This window comes from Mesoplodon densirostris, chromosome Y (assembly GCF_025265405.1).
Source record: "Mesoplodon densirostris isolate mMesDen1 chromosome Y, mMesDen1 primary haplotype, whole genome shotgun sequence".
Taxonomy (NCBI): Eukaryota; Metazoa; Chordata; class Mammalia; order Artiodactyla; family Ziphiidae; genus Mesoplodon; species Mesoplodon densirostris.
This window is the reverse complement of record NC_082682.1, coordinates 10556222-10572498: the sequence shown is the minus strand read 5'-3', so window position 1 is coordinate 10572498 and position 16277 is coordinate 10556222.

The window sequence follows — 16277 nt, the reverse complement described above, 5'->3', positions numbered from 1 at the left end:
TATCTGTGGACTTCTCATCACAATGCTCCATGCCCTTGTCATCACAAAGCTCCATGACGCATGTCATCAGAATCCGCCATGGCCTTCTCATCACAATGCTCCATGCCCATGTCAGCACAATGCTCCAAGACCCCTGTAATCACAATGCTCCATACCCCTTTTCATCTCAATGCTCCATGGACCCCTTCATCACAATGCACCATGACCATCATCAAAATGCTTCATGTTATTATCATCACAAGGAAACCAAAATGCTCCATGACCTCTTTTATCACGATGTTCCTATACCCCTGTAATCACAATCCTCCATGCCCCCTGGCATCACAGTGCACCATCCCATCATCATAATGCTTCATGCTATTGTAATCACAATGAAATCAAAATGCTCCATGACCTCTGGCATCACAATGCTCCAAACCCTTGTGATCACAATGTTCCATCACACTTGTCATCACAACGCCCCATGACACTCGTCTTCACCATTATCTGTAGACTTTTCATCACAATGCTCCATGCCTTGTTCATCACAGTGCTCCATGCCATTGTCATCACAATAGTCCACAAGATGGTCATCAGAATGCTCCATGACACTTGTCATCACAATGCTCTATGACCCCTGTTATCACAATGCTCCATGACACCTGTCCTCACAATGCTCCATGCCCCTTGTCATTACAGTGCTCCATGACACTCATCATCACAATTATCCAAGGTCTTCGCATCACAATGCTGCATGGTCTTGCCATAACAATGCTCCATTTCCTTGTCATCACAAAGCTCCATGATGCATGTCATCAGAATGCTCCTTGGCCCTCTCATCTCAATGCTCCATGCCCTTGTCATCACTATGCTCCTAGACCCCTGTAATCAAAATCTTCCATGCCCCCTGGCATTACAGTGCAACATCCCCATCATCATAATGCTTCATGTTATTATCATCACAATGAAATCAAAATGCTCCATGACCTCTCTCATCAGAATGCTGCAAATGCTTGTGATCACAATGTTCCATTACACTTGTCATCACAATGCTCAATGATGCTCGTCATCACAATTATCCATGGTCTTCTCATCACAATGCTCCATGACCTTTGTCATCACAATGCTCAATACACTTGTCATCAAAATGCTCCCTGACACTTGTCGTCAGTATGCTCCTTGAAGCCTGGCATGAAAATGCTCCATGCCCTTTTCATCCCAATGATCCATGCCTTTTTCATCACAAGGCTCCAAGAACACTGCACTCACAATGCTCCATGCCCTTGTCATCACAAAGGCCATGATGCATGTCATCAGAAAGCTCCATGGCCTTCTCATCACAATGCTCCATGCCCTTGTCATCACAATACTCCAAGACCCCTGTAATCACAGTGTTGCATGTCCCTTATCATCAGAATGCCCCAGGAGATTTGTCATCACAAGGCTCCATGGTCTTCTCATAACAATGCTCCAGAACCTTGTCATCACAGGGCTCCATTCCCTTATCATCACAATGCTCCATGGCACCTGTCATCACATTACTCCATGAATATTTTCCCCACAGTGCTCCATTCCTTTGTCAGCAAAATGCTACATGACCTTGTCATCACAATGCTCCATGCCATTGTCATCACAATGGACCCTGACATATGTCATCACAATGCTCCCTGACACTTGTCTATACAATATTCCATGACCTTGTCATCACAATGATCCATGCCTCTTTTCATCACAATGCTCCATGACCCCTGTCCTCACAATGCTGCATGACCACTGTCATCACAACGCTCCATGACCCCTGACAAAACAATGATCCGGGACTCTTGTCAGCAAAATTCTCCATGACCATTGTCATCCCAATGCTCCATGAAAACTGTAATCACAGTGAATCGTTACGCCTGTCATCACAGTGCTCCTTGACACTTGTCATCACGATGCTCCATGCCTTTGTCATCCAAATGTTACATGACCTTGTCATCACAATGCTCCCTGCTTTTCTCATCACAATGTACCACGCCCTGACATCAATATGCTTCCTGACCTTTGTCATCACAAAGCTCCATGACCTTTGGCATCACAGTGATCTATGCCACTTTCATCACAATGCTCCATGAAAACTCTCATCGCATTGCTCCGTACCCTTGTCATCACAAAGCTCCATGACGCTTGTCATCACAATGTTCCATGCCCTTCTCATCACAATGCTCCATGCCATAGTCATTACATTCCTCTATGTCCCATGTATAACAATGGTTCTTGCCCTTGTCATCACAATGCTCCATGCCCACTCTCATCACAATAACCCATGAATCTTCTCAGACCAATGCTCTATGCCCTTGTCATCACAATGCTCCATTACGCATGTCATAACAATGCTCCATGACTTCGGCCATCACAATGTTCCACGGCCTTGTCATCACAATGCTCCATACACTTCTCATCACGATGCTCCTAGACCCCTGTAATCGCAATCCTCCATGCTCCCTGGCATGACAGTTCACCATCCTCATCATCATAATGCTTCATGCTATTGTCCTCACAGTGAAATCAAAATGCTCCATGACCTCTGGCATCAAAATGTTCCAAACCCTTGTGATCACAATGTTCCATCACGCTTGTCATCAGAACGCCCCATGACACTCGTGTTCAACATTATCTGTGGACTTCTCATCACAATGCTCCATGCCCTTTTCATCACAATGCTCCATGCCATTGTCATCACAATACTCCACAAGATGGTCATCAGAATGCTCCATGACACTTGTCATCACAATGCTCCATGACCACTGTTATCACAATACTCCATGACACCTGTCCTCACAATGCTCCATGCCCCTTGTTACTACAGTGCTGCATGACACTCATAATTACAATTATCCAAGGTCTTCGCATCACAATGCTCCACGGTCTTGCCATCACAATGCTCCATGCCCTTGTCATCACAAAGCTCCATTACGCATGTCATCAGAATGCTCCTTGGCCCTCTCATCACAATGATCCATGCCTTTGTCATCACTATGCTCCTAGACCCCTGTAATCAAAATCCTCCATGCCCCCTGGCATCACAGTGCAACATCCCCATCATCATAATGCTTCATGCTATTGTCATCACAATGAAATCAAAATGCTCCATGACCTCTCTCATCAGAATGCTCCAAATGCTTGTGATCACAATGTTCCATAACACTTGTCATCACAACGCTCAATGACGCTCATCATCACAATTATCCATGGTCTTCTCATCACAATGCTCCATGACCTTTGTCATCACAATGCTCATTACACTTGTCATCAAAATGCTCCCTGACACTTTTCGTCAGTATGCTCCTTGAAGCCTGTCATGACAAGGCTCCATGCCTTTTTCATCCCAATGATCCATGCCTTTTTAATCACAAGGCTCCAAGAACACTGCACTCACAATGCTCCATGCCCTTGTCATCACAAAGGCCATGATGCATGTCATCAGAAAGCTCCATGGCCTTCTCATCACAATGCTCCATGCCCTTGTCATCACAATACACCAAGACCCCTGTAATCAGAGTGTTCCATGCCCCTTATCATCAGAACGCCCCAGGAGATTTGTCATCACAAGGCTCCATGGACTTCTCATAACAATGCTCCAGAACCTTGTCTTCACAGTGCTCCATTCCCTTATCATCAAAATGCTCCATGACACCTGTCATCACATTACTCCATGAATATTTTCCCCACAATGCTTCATGCCTTTGTCAGCAAAATGCTACATGACCTTGTCATCACAATGCTCCATGGCCCGTTTCATCAGAATGCTCCATGAGACTTGTCATCACAAGGCTCCATGGTCTACTCATCACAATGCTCCAGGATCTTGTCATCACAATGCTCCTTTCCCTTTTCATCACAATGCTCCATGAAACCTGTCATCACAATACTCCATGAACATTTTAAGCCAATGCTCCATACTCTTGTCATCCCAATGCTCAATGACCACTGTAATCACCATGCTCCATGCCTTTGTCAGCAAAATCCTACATGAACTTGCCATCACAATGCTCCATGCACTTGTCAACACATTCCTCCATGAACCTTGGGATCACATTGCCACATACACTAGTCATCACAATGCTGCATGCTCCTTGAAATCACAGTGCTCCATGACCCCTGTCATCACAATGCTACAAACACTTGTGATCACAATGCTCCATAACACTAGGCATCACAATGCTCCATGCCATTGCCATCACAATGCTTCATGACCATTGTTATCACAATGCTCAATACACTTGTCATCACAATGCTCACTGATACGTGTCGTCAGAATGCTCCTTGAAACCTGTCATGAAAAGGCTCCATGCCTTTTTCATCACAATGCTACATGCCCTTTTCATCACAATGCTCCATGCCATTGTCATCACAATACTCCACAAGATGGTCATCAGAATGCTCCATGACACTTGTCATCACAATGCTCCATGACCACTGTTATCACAATACTCCATGACACCTGTCCTCACAATGCTCCATGCCCCTTGTTACTACAGTGCTCCATGACACTCATAATCACAATTATCCAAGGTCTTCGCATCACAATGCTCCACGGTCTTGCCATCACAATGTTCCATGCCCTTGTCATCACAAAGCTCCATTACGCATGTCATCAGAATGCTCCTTGGCCCTCTCATCACAATGCTCCATGCCTTTGTCATCACTATGCTCCTAGACCCCTGTAATCAAAATCCTCCATGCCCCCTGGCACCACAGTGCAACATCCCCATCATCATAATGCTTCATGCTATTGTCATCACAATGAAATCAAAATGCTCCATGACCACTCTCATCAGAATGCTCCAAATGCTTGTGATCACAATGTTCCATAACACTTGTCATCACAACGCTCAATGACGCTCATCATCACAATTATCCATGGTCTTCTCATCACAATGCTCCATGACCTTTGTCATCACAATGCTCATTACACTTGTCATCAAAATGCTCCCTGACACTTGTCGTCAGTATGCTCCTTGAAGCCTGTCATGACAAGGCTCCATGCCTTTTTCATCACAATGATCCATGCCCTTTTCATCACAAGGCTCCAAGAACACTGCACTCACAATGCTCCATGCCCTTGTCATCACAAAGGCCATGATTCAGGTCATCAGAAAGCTCCATGGCCTTCTCATCACAATGCTCCATGCCCTTGCCATCAAAATACTCCAAGAACCCTGTAATCACAGTGTTCCATGTCCCTTATCATCAGAATGATCCATGAGATTTGTCATCACAAGGCTCCATGGTCTTCTCAAAACAGGGCTCCAGAACATTGTCATCACAGTGCTCCATTCCCTTATCATCACAATGCTCCATGACACCTGTCATCACATTACTCCATGAATATTTTCCCCAAAATGCTCCATGCCTTTGTCAGCAAAATGCTACATGACCCCAGTCATCACTATGCTCCATGCCCCGTTTCATCAGAATGCTCCATGAGACTTGTCATCACAAGGCTCCATGGTCTACTCATCAAAATGCTCCAGGATTTTGGCATCACAATGCTCCTTTCCCTTTTCCTCACCATGCTCCATGAAACCTGTCATCACAATACTCCATGAACATTTTAAGCCCAATGCTCCATACCCTTGTCATCCCAATGCTCAATGACCACTGTAATCACCATGCTCCATGCCTTTGTCAGCAAAATCCTACATGACCTCGCCATCACAATGCTCCATGCGCTTGTCATCACAATCCTCCATGAAACTTGGGATCACATTGCTCCATACACTTGTCATCACAATGCTCCATGCTCTTTGAAATCACAGTGTTCCATGACCTCTGTCATCACAATGCTACAAACACTTGTGATCACAATGCTCCATAACACTTGGCATCACAATGCTCCATGCCATTGTCATCACAATGCTTCATGAACATTGTTATCACAATGCTCAATACACTTGTCATCACAATGCTCCCTGACAATTGTCGTCAGAATACGCCTTGACACCTGTCATGAAAAGGCTCCATGACTTTTTCATCACAATGTTCCATGCTCTTTTCATCACAATGCTCCATGCCATTGTCATCACAATACTCCACAAGATGGTGATCAGAATGCTCCATGACACTTGTCATCACAATGTTCCATGACCCCGTCCTCACAATGCTCCATGACAGCTGTCCTCACAATGCTCCATGCCCCTTGTCATTACAGTGCTCCAAGACACTCGTCATCACAATTATCCATGGTCTTCTCATCACAATGCTCCACGGTCTTGCCATCACAATGCTCCATGCCCTGGTCATCCCAATGCTCCATGTCCATTGTCATCACAATTCTCCACGTCCTTGTCATCACAATGGTCCATGACACTTCTCATCATAATGTTACAAGCTCTTGTCATCACAATCCTCCATGCACTTGTCATCGCAATGCTCCATGACCCTTGTCATAGCAAGCTCCATGCGCTTTTCATCACAGTGCTTCACGAACTTGTCATCAAAATTCTCCATGGCCCTTGGCATCACAATGCTCCATGTCCTTGTCATCACAATGTTCCTTGCCTTTGTCATCACAATGCTCCAGGCCCACTCTTATCACAATAATCCATGAAACTTCTCAGACCAATGCTCTATGCCCTTGTTATCACAATGATCAATTACCCCTGTCATAACAAAGCTCCATGACCACTGCCATCACAATATTCCACGGCCTTGTCATCACAAGGCTCCATGACACTTGTCATCTCAGTGTTCCAAGAACACTGCAATTACAATGCTCCAAGCCCTTGTCATCACAAAGCTCCATGACGCATGTCATCAGAATGCTCCTTGGCCTTCTCATCACGATGCTCAATGCCCTGGTCATCACTGTGCTCCTAGACCCCTGTCATCACAATCGTCTATGCACCCTGGCGTCACACTACTCCATCCCCATCATCATAATACTTCATGCTATTGTCATCACAATGAAATCAAAATGCTCCATGACCTCTGGCATCACAATGCTCCAAACCCTTGTGATCACAATGTTCCATCACACTTGTCATCACAACGCCCCATGACGCTCGTCTTCACCATTATCTGTGGACTTTTCATCACAATGCTCCATGCCCTTTTCATCACAATGCTCCATGCCATTGTCATCACAATACTCCACAAGATGGTCATCAGAATGCTCCATGACACTTGTCATCACAATGCTCCATGACCCCTATCCTCACAATGCTCCATGCCCCTTGTCATTACAGTGCTCCAAGACACTCGTCATCACAATTATCCAAGGTCTTCGCATCACAATGCTCCAAGGTCTTGCCATCACAAAGCTCCATGCCCTTGTCATCCCAATGCTCCATGTCCATTTTCATCACAATTCTCAACGTCCTTGTCATCACAATGGTCCATGACACTTCTCATCATAATGTTACATGCTCTTGTCATCACAGTCCTCCATGCACTTGTCATCGCAATGCTCCATGACCCTTGTCATAGGCAAGCTCCATGCACTTGTCATCACAGTGCTTCACGAACTTGTCATCAAAATTCTCCATGGCCCTTGGCATCACAATGCTCCAAACCCTTGTGATCACAATGTTCCATCACACTTGTCATCACAACGCCCCATGACGCTCGTCTTCACCATTATCTGTGGACTTTTCATCACAATGCTCCATGCCCTTTTCATCACAATGCTCCATGCCATTGTCATCACAATACTCCACAAGATGGTCATCAGAATGCTCCATGACACTTGTCATCACAATGCTCCATGACCCCTATCCTCACAATGCTCCATGCCCCTTGTCATTACAGTGCTCCAAGACACTCGTCATCACAATTATCCAAGGTCTTCGCATCACAATGCTCCACGGTCTTGCCATCACAAAGCTCCATGCCCTTGTCATCCCAATGCTCCATGTCCATTTTCATCACAATTCTCAACGTCCTTGTCATCACAATGGTCCATGACACTTCTCATCATAATGTTACATGCTCTTGTCATCACAGTCCTCCATGCACTTGTCATCGCAATGCTCCATGACCCTTGTCATAGGCAAGCTCCATGCGCTTGTCATCACAGTGCTTCACGAACTTGTCATCAAAATTCTCCATGGCCCTTGGCATCACAATGCTCCATGTCCTTGTCATCACAATGTTCCTTGCCTTTGTCATCACAATGCTCCAGGCCCACTCTTATCACAATAATCCATGAAACTTCTCAGACCAATGCTCTATGCCCTTGTTATCACAATGATCAATTACCCCTGTCATAACAAAGCTCCATGACCACTGCCATCACAATATTCCACGGCCTTGTCATCACAAGGCTCCATGACACTTGTCATCTCAGTGTTCCAAGAACACTGCAATTACAATGCTCCAAGCCCTTGTCATCACAAAGCTCCATGACGCATGTCATCAGAATGCTCCTTGGCCTTCTCATCACGATGCTCAATGCCCTGGTCATCACGATGCTCCTAGACCCCTGTCATCACAATCGTCTATGCACCCTGGCGTCACACTACTCCATCCCCATCATCATAATACTTCATGCTATTGTCATCACAATGAAATCAAAATGCTCCATGACCTCTGGCATCACAATGCTCCAAACCCTTGTGATCACAATGTTCCATCACACTTGTCATCACAACGCCCCATGACGCTCGTCTTCACCATTATCTGTGGACTTTTCATCACAATGCTCCATGCCCTTTTCATCACAATGCTCCATGCCCTTGTCATCACAATACTCCAAGACCCCTGTAATCACAGTGTTGCATGTCCCTTATCATCAGAATGCCCCAGGAGATTTGTCATCACAAGGCTCCATGGTCTTCTCATAACAATGCTCCAGAACCTTGTCATCACAGGGCTCCATTCCCTTATCATCACAATGCTCCATGGCACCTGTCATCACATTACTCCATGAATATTTTCCCCACAGTGCTCCATTCCTTTGTCAGCAAAATGCTACATGACCTTGTCATCACAATGCTCCATGCCATTGTCATCACAATGGACCCTGACATATGTCATCACAATGCTCCCTGACACCTGTCTATACAATATTCCATGACCTTGTCATCACAATGATCCATGCCTCTTTTCATCACAATGCTCCATGACCCCTGTCCTCACAATGCTGCATGACCACTGTCATCACAACGCTCCATGACCCCTGACAAAACAATGATCCGGGACTCTTGTCAGCAAAATTCTCCATGACCATTGTCATCCCAATGCTCCATGAAACCTGTAATCACAGTGAATCGTTACGCTTGTCATCACAGTGCTCCTTGAAACTTGTCATCACGATGCTCCATGCCTTTGTCATCCAAATGTTACATGACCTTGTCATCACAATGCTCCCTGCTTTTCTCATCACAATGTACCACGCCCTGACATCAATATGCTTCCTGACCTTTGTCATCACAAAGCTCCATGACCTTTGGCATCACAGTGATCTATGCCACTTTCATCACAATGCTCCATGAAAACTCTCATCGCATTGCTCCGTACCCTTGTCATCACAAAGCTCCATGACGCTTGTCATCACAATGTTCCATGCCCTTCTCATCACAATACTCCATGCCATAGTCATTACATTCCTCCATGTCCCATGTATAACAATGGTTCTTGCCCTTGTCATCACAATGCTCCATGCCCACTCTCATCACAATAACCCATGAATCTTCTCAGACCAATGCTCTATGCCCTTGTCATCACAATGCTCCATTACGCATGTCATAACAATGCTCCATGACTTCGGCCATCACAATGTTCCACGGCCTTGTCATCACAATGCTCCATACACTTCTCATCACGATGCTCCTAGACCCCTGTAATCGCAATCCTCCATGCTCCCTGGCATGACAGTTCACCATCCTCATCATCATAATGCTTCATGCTATTGTCCTCACAGTGAAATCAAAATGCTCCATGACCTCTGGCATCAAAATGTTCCAAACCCTTGTGATCACAATGTTCCATCACGCTTGTCATCAGAACGCCCCATGACACTCGTGTTCAACATTATCTGTGGACTTCTCATCACAATGCTCCATGCCCTTTTCATCACAATGCTCCATGCCATTGTCATCACAATACTCCACAAGATGGTCATCAGAATGCTCCATGACACTTGTCATCACAATGCTCCATGACCACTGTTATCACAATACTCCATGACACCTGTCCTCACAATGCTCCATGCCCCTTGTTACTACAGTGCTGCATGACACTCATAATTACAATTATCCAAGGTCTTCGCATCACAATGCTCCACGGTCTTGCCATCACAATGCTCCATGCCCTTGTCATCACAAAGCTCCATTACGCATGTCATCAGAATGCTCCTTGGCCCTCTCATCACAATGATCCATGCCTTTGTCATCACTATGCTCCTAGACCCCTGTAATCAAAATCCTCCATGCCCCCTGGCATCACAGTGCAACATCCCCATCATCATAATGCTTCATGCTATTGTCATCACAATGAAATCAAAATGCTCCATGACCTCTCTCATCAGAATGCTCCAAATGCTTGTGATCACAATGTTCCATAACACTTGTCATCACAACGCTCAATGACGCTCATCATCACAATTATCCATGGTCTTCTCATCACAATGCTCCATGACCTTTGTCATCACAATGCTCATTACACTTGTCATCAAAATGCTCCCTGACACTTTTCGTCAGTATGCTCCTTGAAGCCTGTCATGACAAGGCTCCATGCCTTTTTCATCCCAATGATCCATGCCTTTTTAATCACAAGGCTCCAAGAACACTGCACTCACAATGCTCCATGCCCTTGTCATCACAAAGGCCATGATGCATGTCATCAGAAAGCTCCATGGCCTTCTCATCACAATGCTCCATGCCCTTGTCATCACAATACACCAAGACCCCTGTAATCAGAGTGTTCCATGCCCCTTATCATCAGAACGCCCCAGGAGATTTGTCATCACAAGGCTCCATGGACTTCTCATAACAATGCTCCAGAACCTTGTCTTCACAGTGCTCCATTCCCTTATCATCAAAATGCTCCATGACACCTGTCATCACATTACTCCATGAATATTTTCCCCACAATGCTTCATGCCTTTGTCAGCAAAATGCTACATGACCTTGTCATCACAATGCTCCATGGCCTGTTTCATCAGAATGCTCCATGAGACTTGTCATCACAAGGCTCCATGGTCTACTCATCACAATGCTCCAGGATCTTGTCATCACAATGCTCCTTTCCCTTTTCATCACAATGCTCCATGAAACCTGTCATCACAATACTCCATGAACATTTTAAGCCAATGCTCCATACTCTTGTCATCCCAATGCTCAATGACCACTGTAATCACCATGCTCCATGCCTTTGTCAGCAAAATCCTACATGAACTTGCCATCACAATGCTCCATGCACTTGTCAACACATTCCTCCATGAACCTTGGGATCACATTACCACATACACTAGTCATCACAATGCTGCATGCTCCTTGAAATCACAGTGCTCCATGACCCCTGTCATCACAATGCTACAAACACTTGTGATCACAATGCTCCATAACACTAGGCATCACAATGCTCCATGCCATTGCCATCACAATGCTTCATGACCATTGTTATCACAATGCTCAATAAACTTGTCATCACAATGCTCCCTGATACGTGTCGTCAGAATGCTCCTTGAAACCTGTCATGAAAAGGCTCCATGCCTTTTTCATCACAATGCTACATGCCCTTTTCATCACAATGCTCCATGCCATTGTCATCACAATACTCCACAAGATGGTCATCAGAATGCTCCATGACACTTGTCATCACAATGCTCCATGACCACTGTTATCACAATACTCCATGACACCTGTCCTCACAATGCTCCATGCCCCTTGTTACTACAGTGCTCCATGACACTCATAATCACAATTATCCAAGGTCTTCGCATCACAATGCTCCACGGTCTTGCCATCACAATGTTCCATGCCCTTGTCATCACAAAGCTCCATTACGCATGTCATCAGAATGCTCCTTGGCCCTCTCATCACAATGCTCCATGCCTTTGTCATCACTATGCTCCTAGACCCCTGTAATCAAAATCCTCCATGCCCCCTGGCACCACAGTGCAACATCCCCATCATCATAATGCTTCATGCTATTGTCATCACAATGAAATCAAAATGCTCCATGACCACTCTCATCAGAATGCTCCAAATGCTTGTGATCACAATGTTCCATAACACTTGTCATCACAACGCTCAATGACGCTCATCATCACAATTATCCATGGTCTTCTCATCACAATGCTCCATGACCTTTGTCATCACAATGCTCATTACACTTGTCATCAAAATGCTCCCTGACACTTGTCGTCAGTATGCTCCTTGAAGCCTGTCATGACAAGGCTCCATGCCTTTTTCATCACAATGATCCATGCCCTTTTCATCACAAGACTCCAAGAACACTGCACTCACAATGCTCCATGCCCTTGTCATCACAAAGGCCATGATTCAGGTCATCAGAAAGCTCCATGGCCTTCTCATCACAATGCTCCATGCCCTTGCCATCAAAATACTCCAAGAACCCTGTAATCACAGTGTTCCATGTCCCTTATCATCAGAATGCTCCATGAGATTTGTCATCACAAGGCTCCATGGTCTTCTCAAAACAGGGCTCCAGAACCTTGTCATCACAGTGCTCCATTCCCTTATCATCACAATGCTCCATGACACCTGTCATCACATTACTCCATGAATATTTTCCCCAAAATGCTCCATGCCTTTGTCAGCAAAATGCTACATGACCCCAGTCATCACTATGCTCCATGCCCCGTTTCATCAGAATGCTCCATGAGACTTGTCATCACAAGGCTCCATGGTCTACTCATCAAAATGCTCCAGGATTTTGGCATCACAATGCTCCTTTCCCTTTTCCTCACCATGCTCCATGAAACCTGTCATCACAATACTCCATGAACATTTTAAGCCCAATGCTCCATACCCTTGTCATCCCAATGCTCAATGACCACTGTAATCACCATGCTCCATGCCTTTGTCAGCAAAATCCTACATGACCTCGCCATCACAATGCTCCATGCGCTTGTCATCACAATCCTCCATGAAACTTGGGATCACATTGCTCCATACACTTGTCATCACAATGCTCCATGCTCTTTGAAATCACAGTGTTCCATGACCTCTGTCATCACAATGCTACAAACACTTGTGATCACAATGCTCCATAACACTTGGCATCACAATGCTCTATGCCATTGTCATCACAATGCTTCATGAACATTGTTATCACAATGCTCAATACACTTGTCATCACAATGCTCCCTGACAATTGTCGTCAGAATACGCCTTGACACCTGTCATGAAAAGGCTCCATGACTTTTTCATCACAATGTTCCATGCTCTTTTCATCACAATGCTCCATGCCATTGTCATCACAATACTCCACAAGATGGTGATCAGAATGCTCCATGACACTTGTCATCACAATGTTCCATGACCCCGTCCTCACAATGCTCCATGACAGCTGTCCTCACAATGCTCCATGCCCCTTGTCATTACAGTGCTCCAAGACACTCGTCATCACAATTATCCATGGTCTTCTCATCACAATGCTCCACGGTCTTGCCATCACAATGCTCCATGCCCTGGTCATCCCAATGCTCCATGTCCATTGTCATCACAATTCTCCACGTCCTTGTCATCACAATGGTCCATGACACTTCTCATCATAATGTTACAAGCTCTTGTCATCACAATCCTCCATGCACTTGTCATCGCAATGCTCCATGACCCTTGTCATAGCAAGCTCCATGCGCTTTTCATCACAGTGCTTCACGAACTTGTCATCAAAATTCTCCATGGCCCTTGGCATCACAATGCTCCATGTCCTTGTCATCACAATGTTCCTTGCCTTTGTCATCACAATGCTCCAGGCCCACTCTTATCACAATAATCCATGAAACTTCTCAGACCAATGCTCTATGCCCTTGTTATCACAATGATCAATTACCCCTGTCATAACAAAGCTCCATGACCACGGCCATCACAATATTCCACGGCCTTGTCATCACAAGGCTCCATGACACTTGTCATCTCAGTGTTCCAAGAACACTGCAATTACAATGCTCCAAGCCCTTGTCATCACAAAGCTCCATGACGCATGTCATCAGAATGCTCCTTGGCCTTCTCATCACGATGCTCAATGCCCTGGTCATCACGATGCTCCTAGACCCCTGTCATCACAATCGTCTATGCACCCTGGCGTCACACTACTCCATCCCCATCATCATAATACTTCATGCTATTGTCATCACAATGAAATCAAAATGCTCCATGACCTCTGGCATCACAATGCTCCAAACCCTTGTGATCACAATGTTCCATCACACTTGTCATCACAACGCCCCATGACGCTCGTCTTCACCATTATCTGTGGACTTTTCATCACAATGCTCCATGCCCTTTTCATCACAATGCTCCATGCCATTGTCATCACAATACTCCACAAGATGGTCATCAGAATGCTCCATGACACTTGTCATCACAATGCTCCATGACCCCTATCCTCACAATGCTCCATGCCCCTTGTCATTACAGTGCTCCAAGACACTCGTCATCACAATTATCCAAGGTCTTCGCATCACAATGCTCCAAGGTCTTGCCATCACAAAGCTCCATGCCCTTGTCATCCCAATGCTCCATGTCCATTTTCATCACAATTCTCAACGTCCTTGTCATCACAATGGTCCATGACACTTCTCATCATAATGTTACATGCTCTTGTCATCACAGTCCTCCATGCACTTGTCATCGCAATGCTCCATGACCCTTGTCATAGGCAAGCTCCATGCACTTGTCATCACAGTGCTTCACGAACTTGTCATCAAAATTCTCCATGGCCCTTGGCATCACAATGCTCCAAACCCTTGTGATCACAATGTTCCATCACACTTGTCATCACAACGCCCCATGACGCTCGTCTTCACCATTATCTGTGGACTTTTCATCACAATGCTCCATGCCCTTTTCATCACAATGCTCCATGCCATTGTCATCACAATACTCCACAAGATGGTCATCAGAATGCTCCATGACACTTGTCATCACAATGCTCCATGACCCCTATCCTCACAATGCTCCATGCCCCTTGTCATTACAGTGCTCCAAGACACTCGTCATCACAATTATCCAAGGTCTTCGCATCACAATGCTCCACGGTCTTGCCATCACAAAGCTCCATGCCCTTGTCATCCCAATGCTCCATGTCCATTTTCATCACAATTCTCAACGTCCTTGTCATCACAATGGTCCATGACACTTCTCATCATAATGTTACATGCTCTTGTCATCACAGTCCTCCATGCACTTGTCATCGCAATGCTCCATGACCCTTGTCATAGGCAAGCTCCATGCGCTTGTCATCACAGTGCTTCACGAACTTGTCATCAAAATTCTCCATGGCCCTTGGCATCACAATGCTCCATGTCCTTGTCATCACAATGTTCCTTGCCTTTGTCATCACAATGCTCCAGGCCCACTCTTATCACAATAATCCATGAAACTTCTCAGACCAATGCTCTATGCCCTTGTTATCACAATGATCAATTACCCCTGTCATAACAAAGCTCCATGACCACTGCCATCACAATATTCCACGGCCTTGTCATCACAAGGCTCCATGACACTTGTCATCTCAGTGTTCCAAGAACACTGCAATTACAATGCTCCAAGCCCTTGTCATCACAAAGCTCCATGACGCATGTCATCAGAATGCTCCTTGGCCTTCTCATCACGATGCTCAATGCCCTGGTCATCACGATGCTCCTAGACCCCTGTCATCACAATCGTCTATGCACCCTGGCGTCACACTACTCCATCCCCATCATCATAATACTTCATGCTATTGTCATCACAATGAAATCAAAATGCTCCATGACCTCTGGCATCACAATGCTCCAAACCCTTGTGATCACAATGTTCCATCACACTTGTCATCACAACGCCCCATGACGCTCGTCTTCACCATTATCTGTGGACTTTTCATCACAATGCTCCAAGCCCTTTTCATCACAATGCTCCATGCCCTTGTCATCACAATACTCCAAGACCCCTGTAATCACAGTGTTGCATGTCCCTTATCATCAGAATGCCCCAGGAGATTTGTCATCACAAGGCTCCATGGTCTTCTCATAACAATGCTCCAGAACCTTGTCATCACAGGGCTCCATTCCCTTATCATCACAATGCTCCATGGCACCTGTCATCACATTACTCCATGAATATTTTCCCCACAGTGCTCCATTC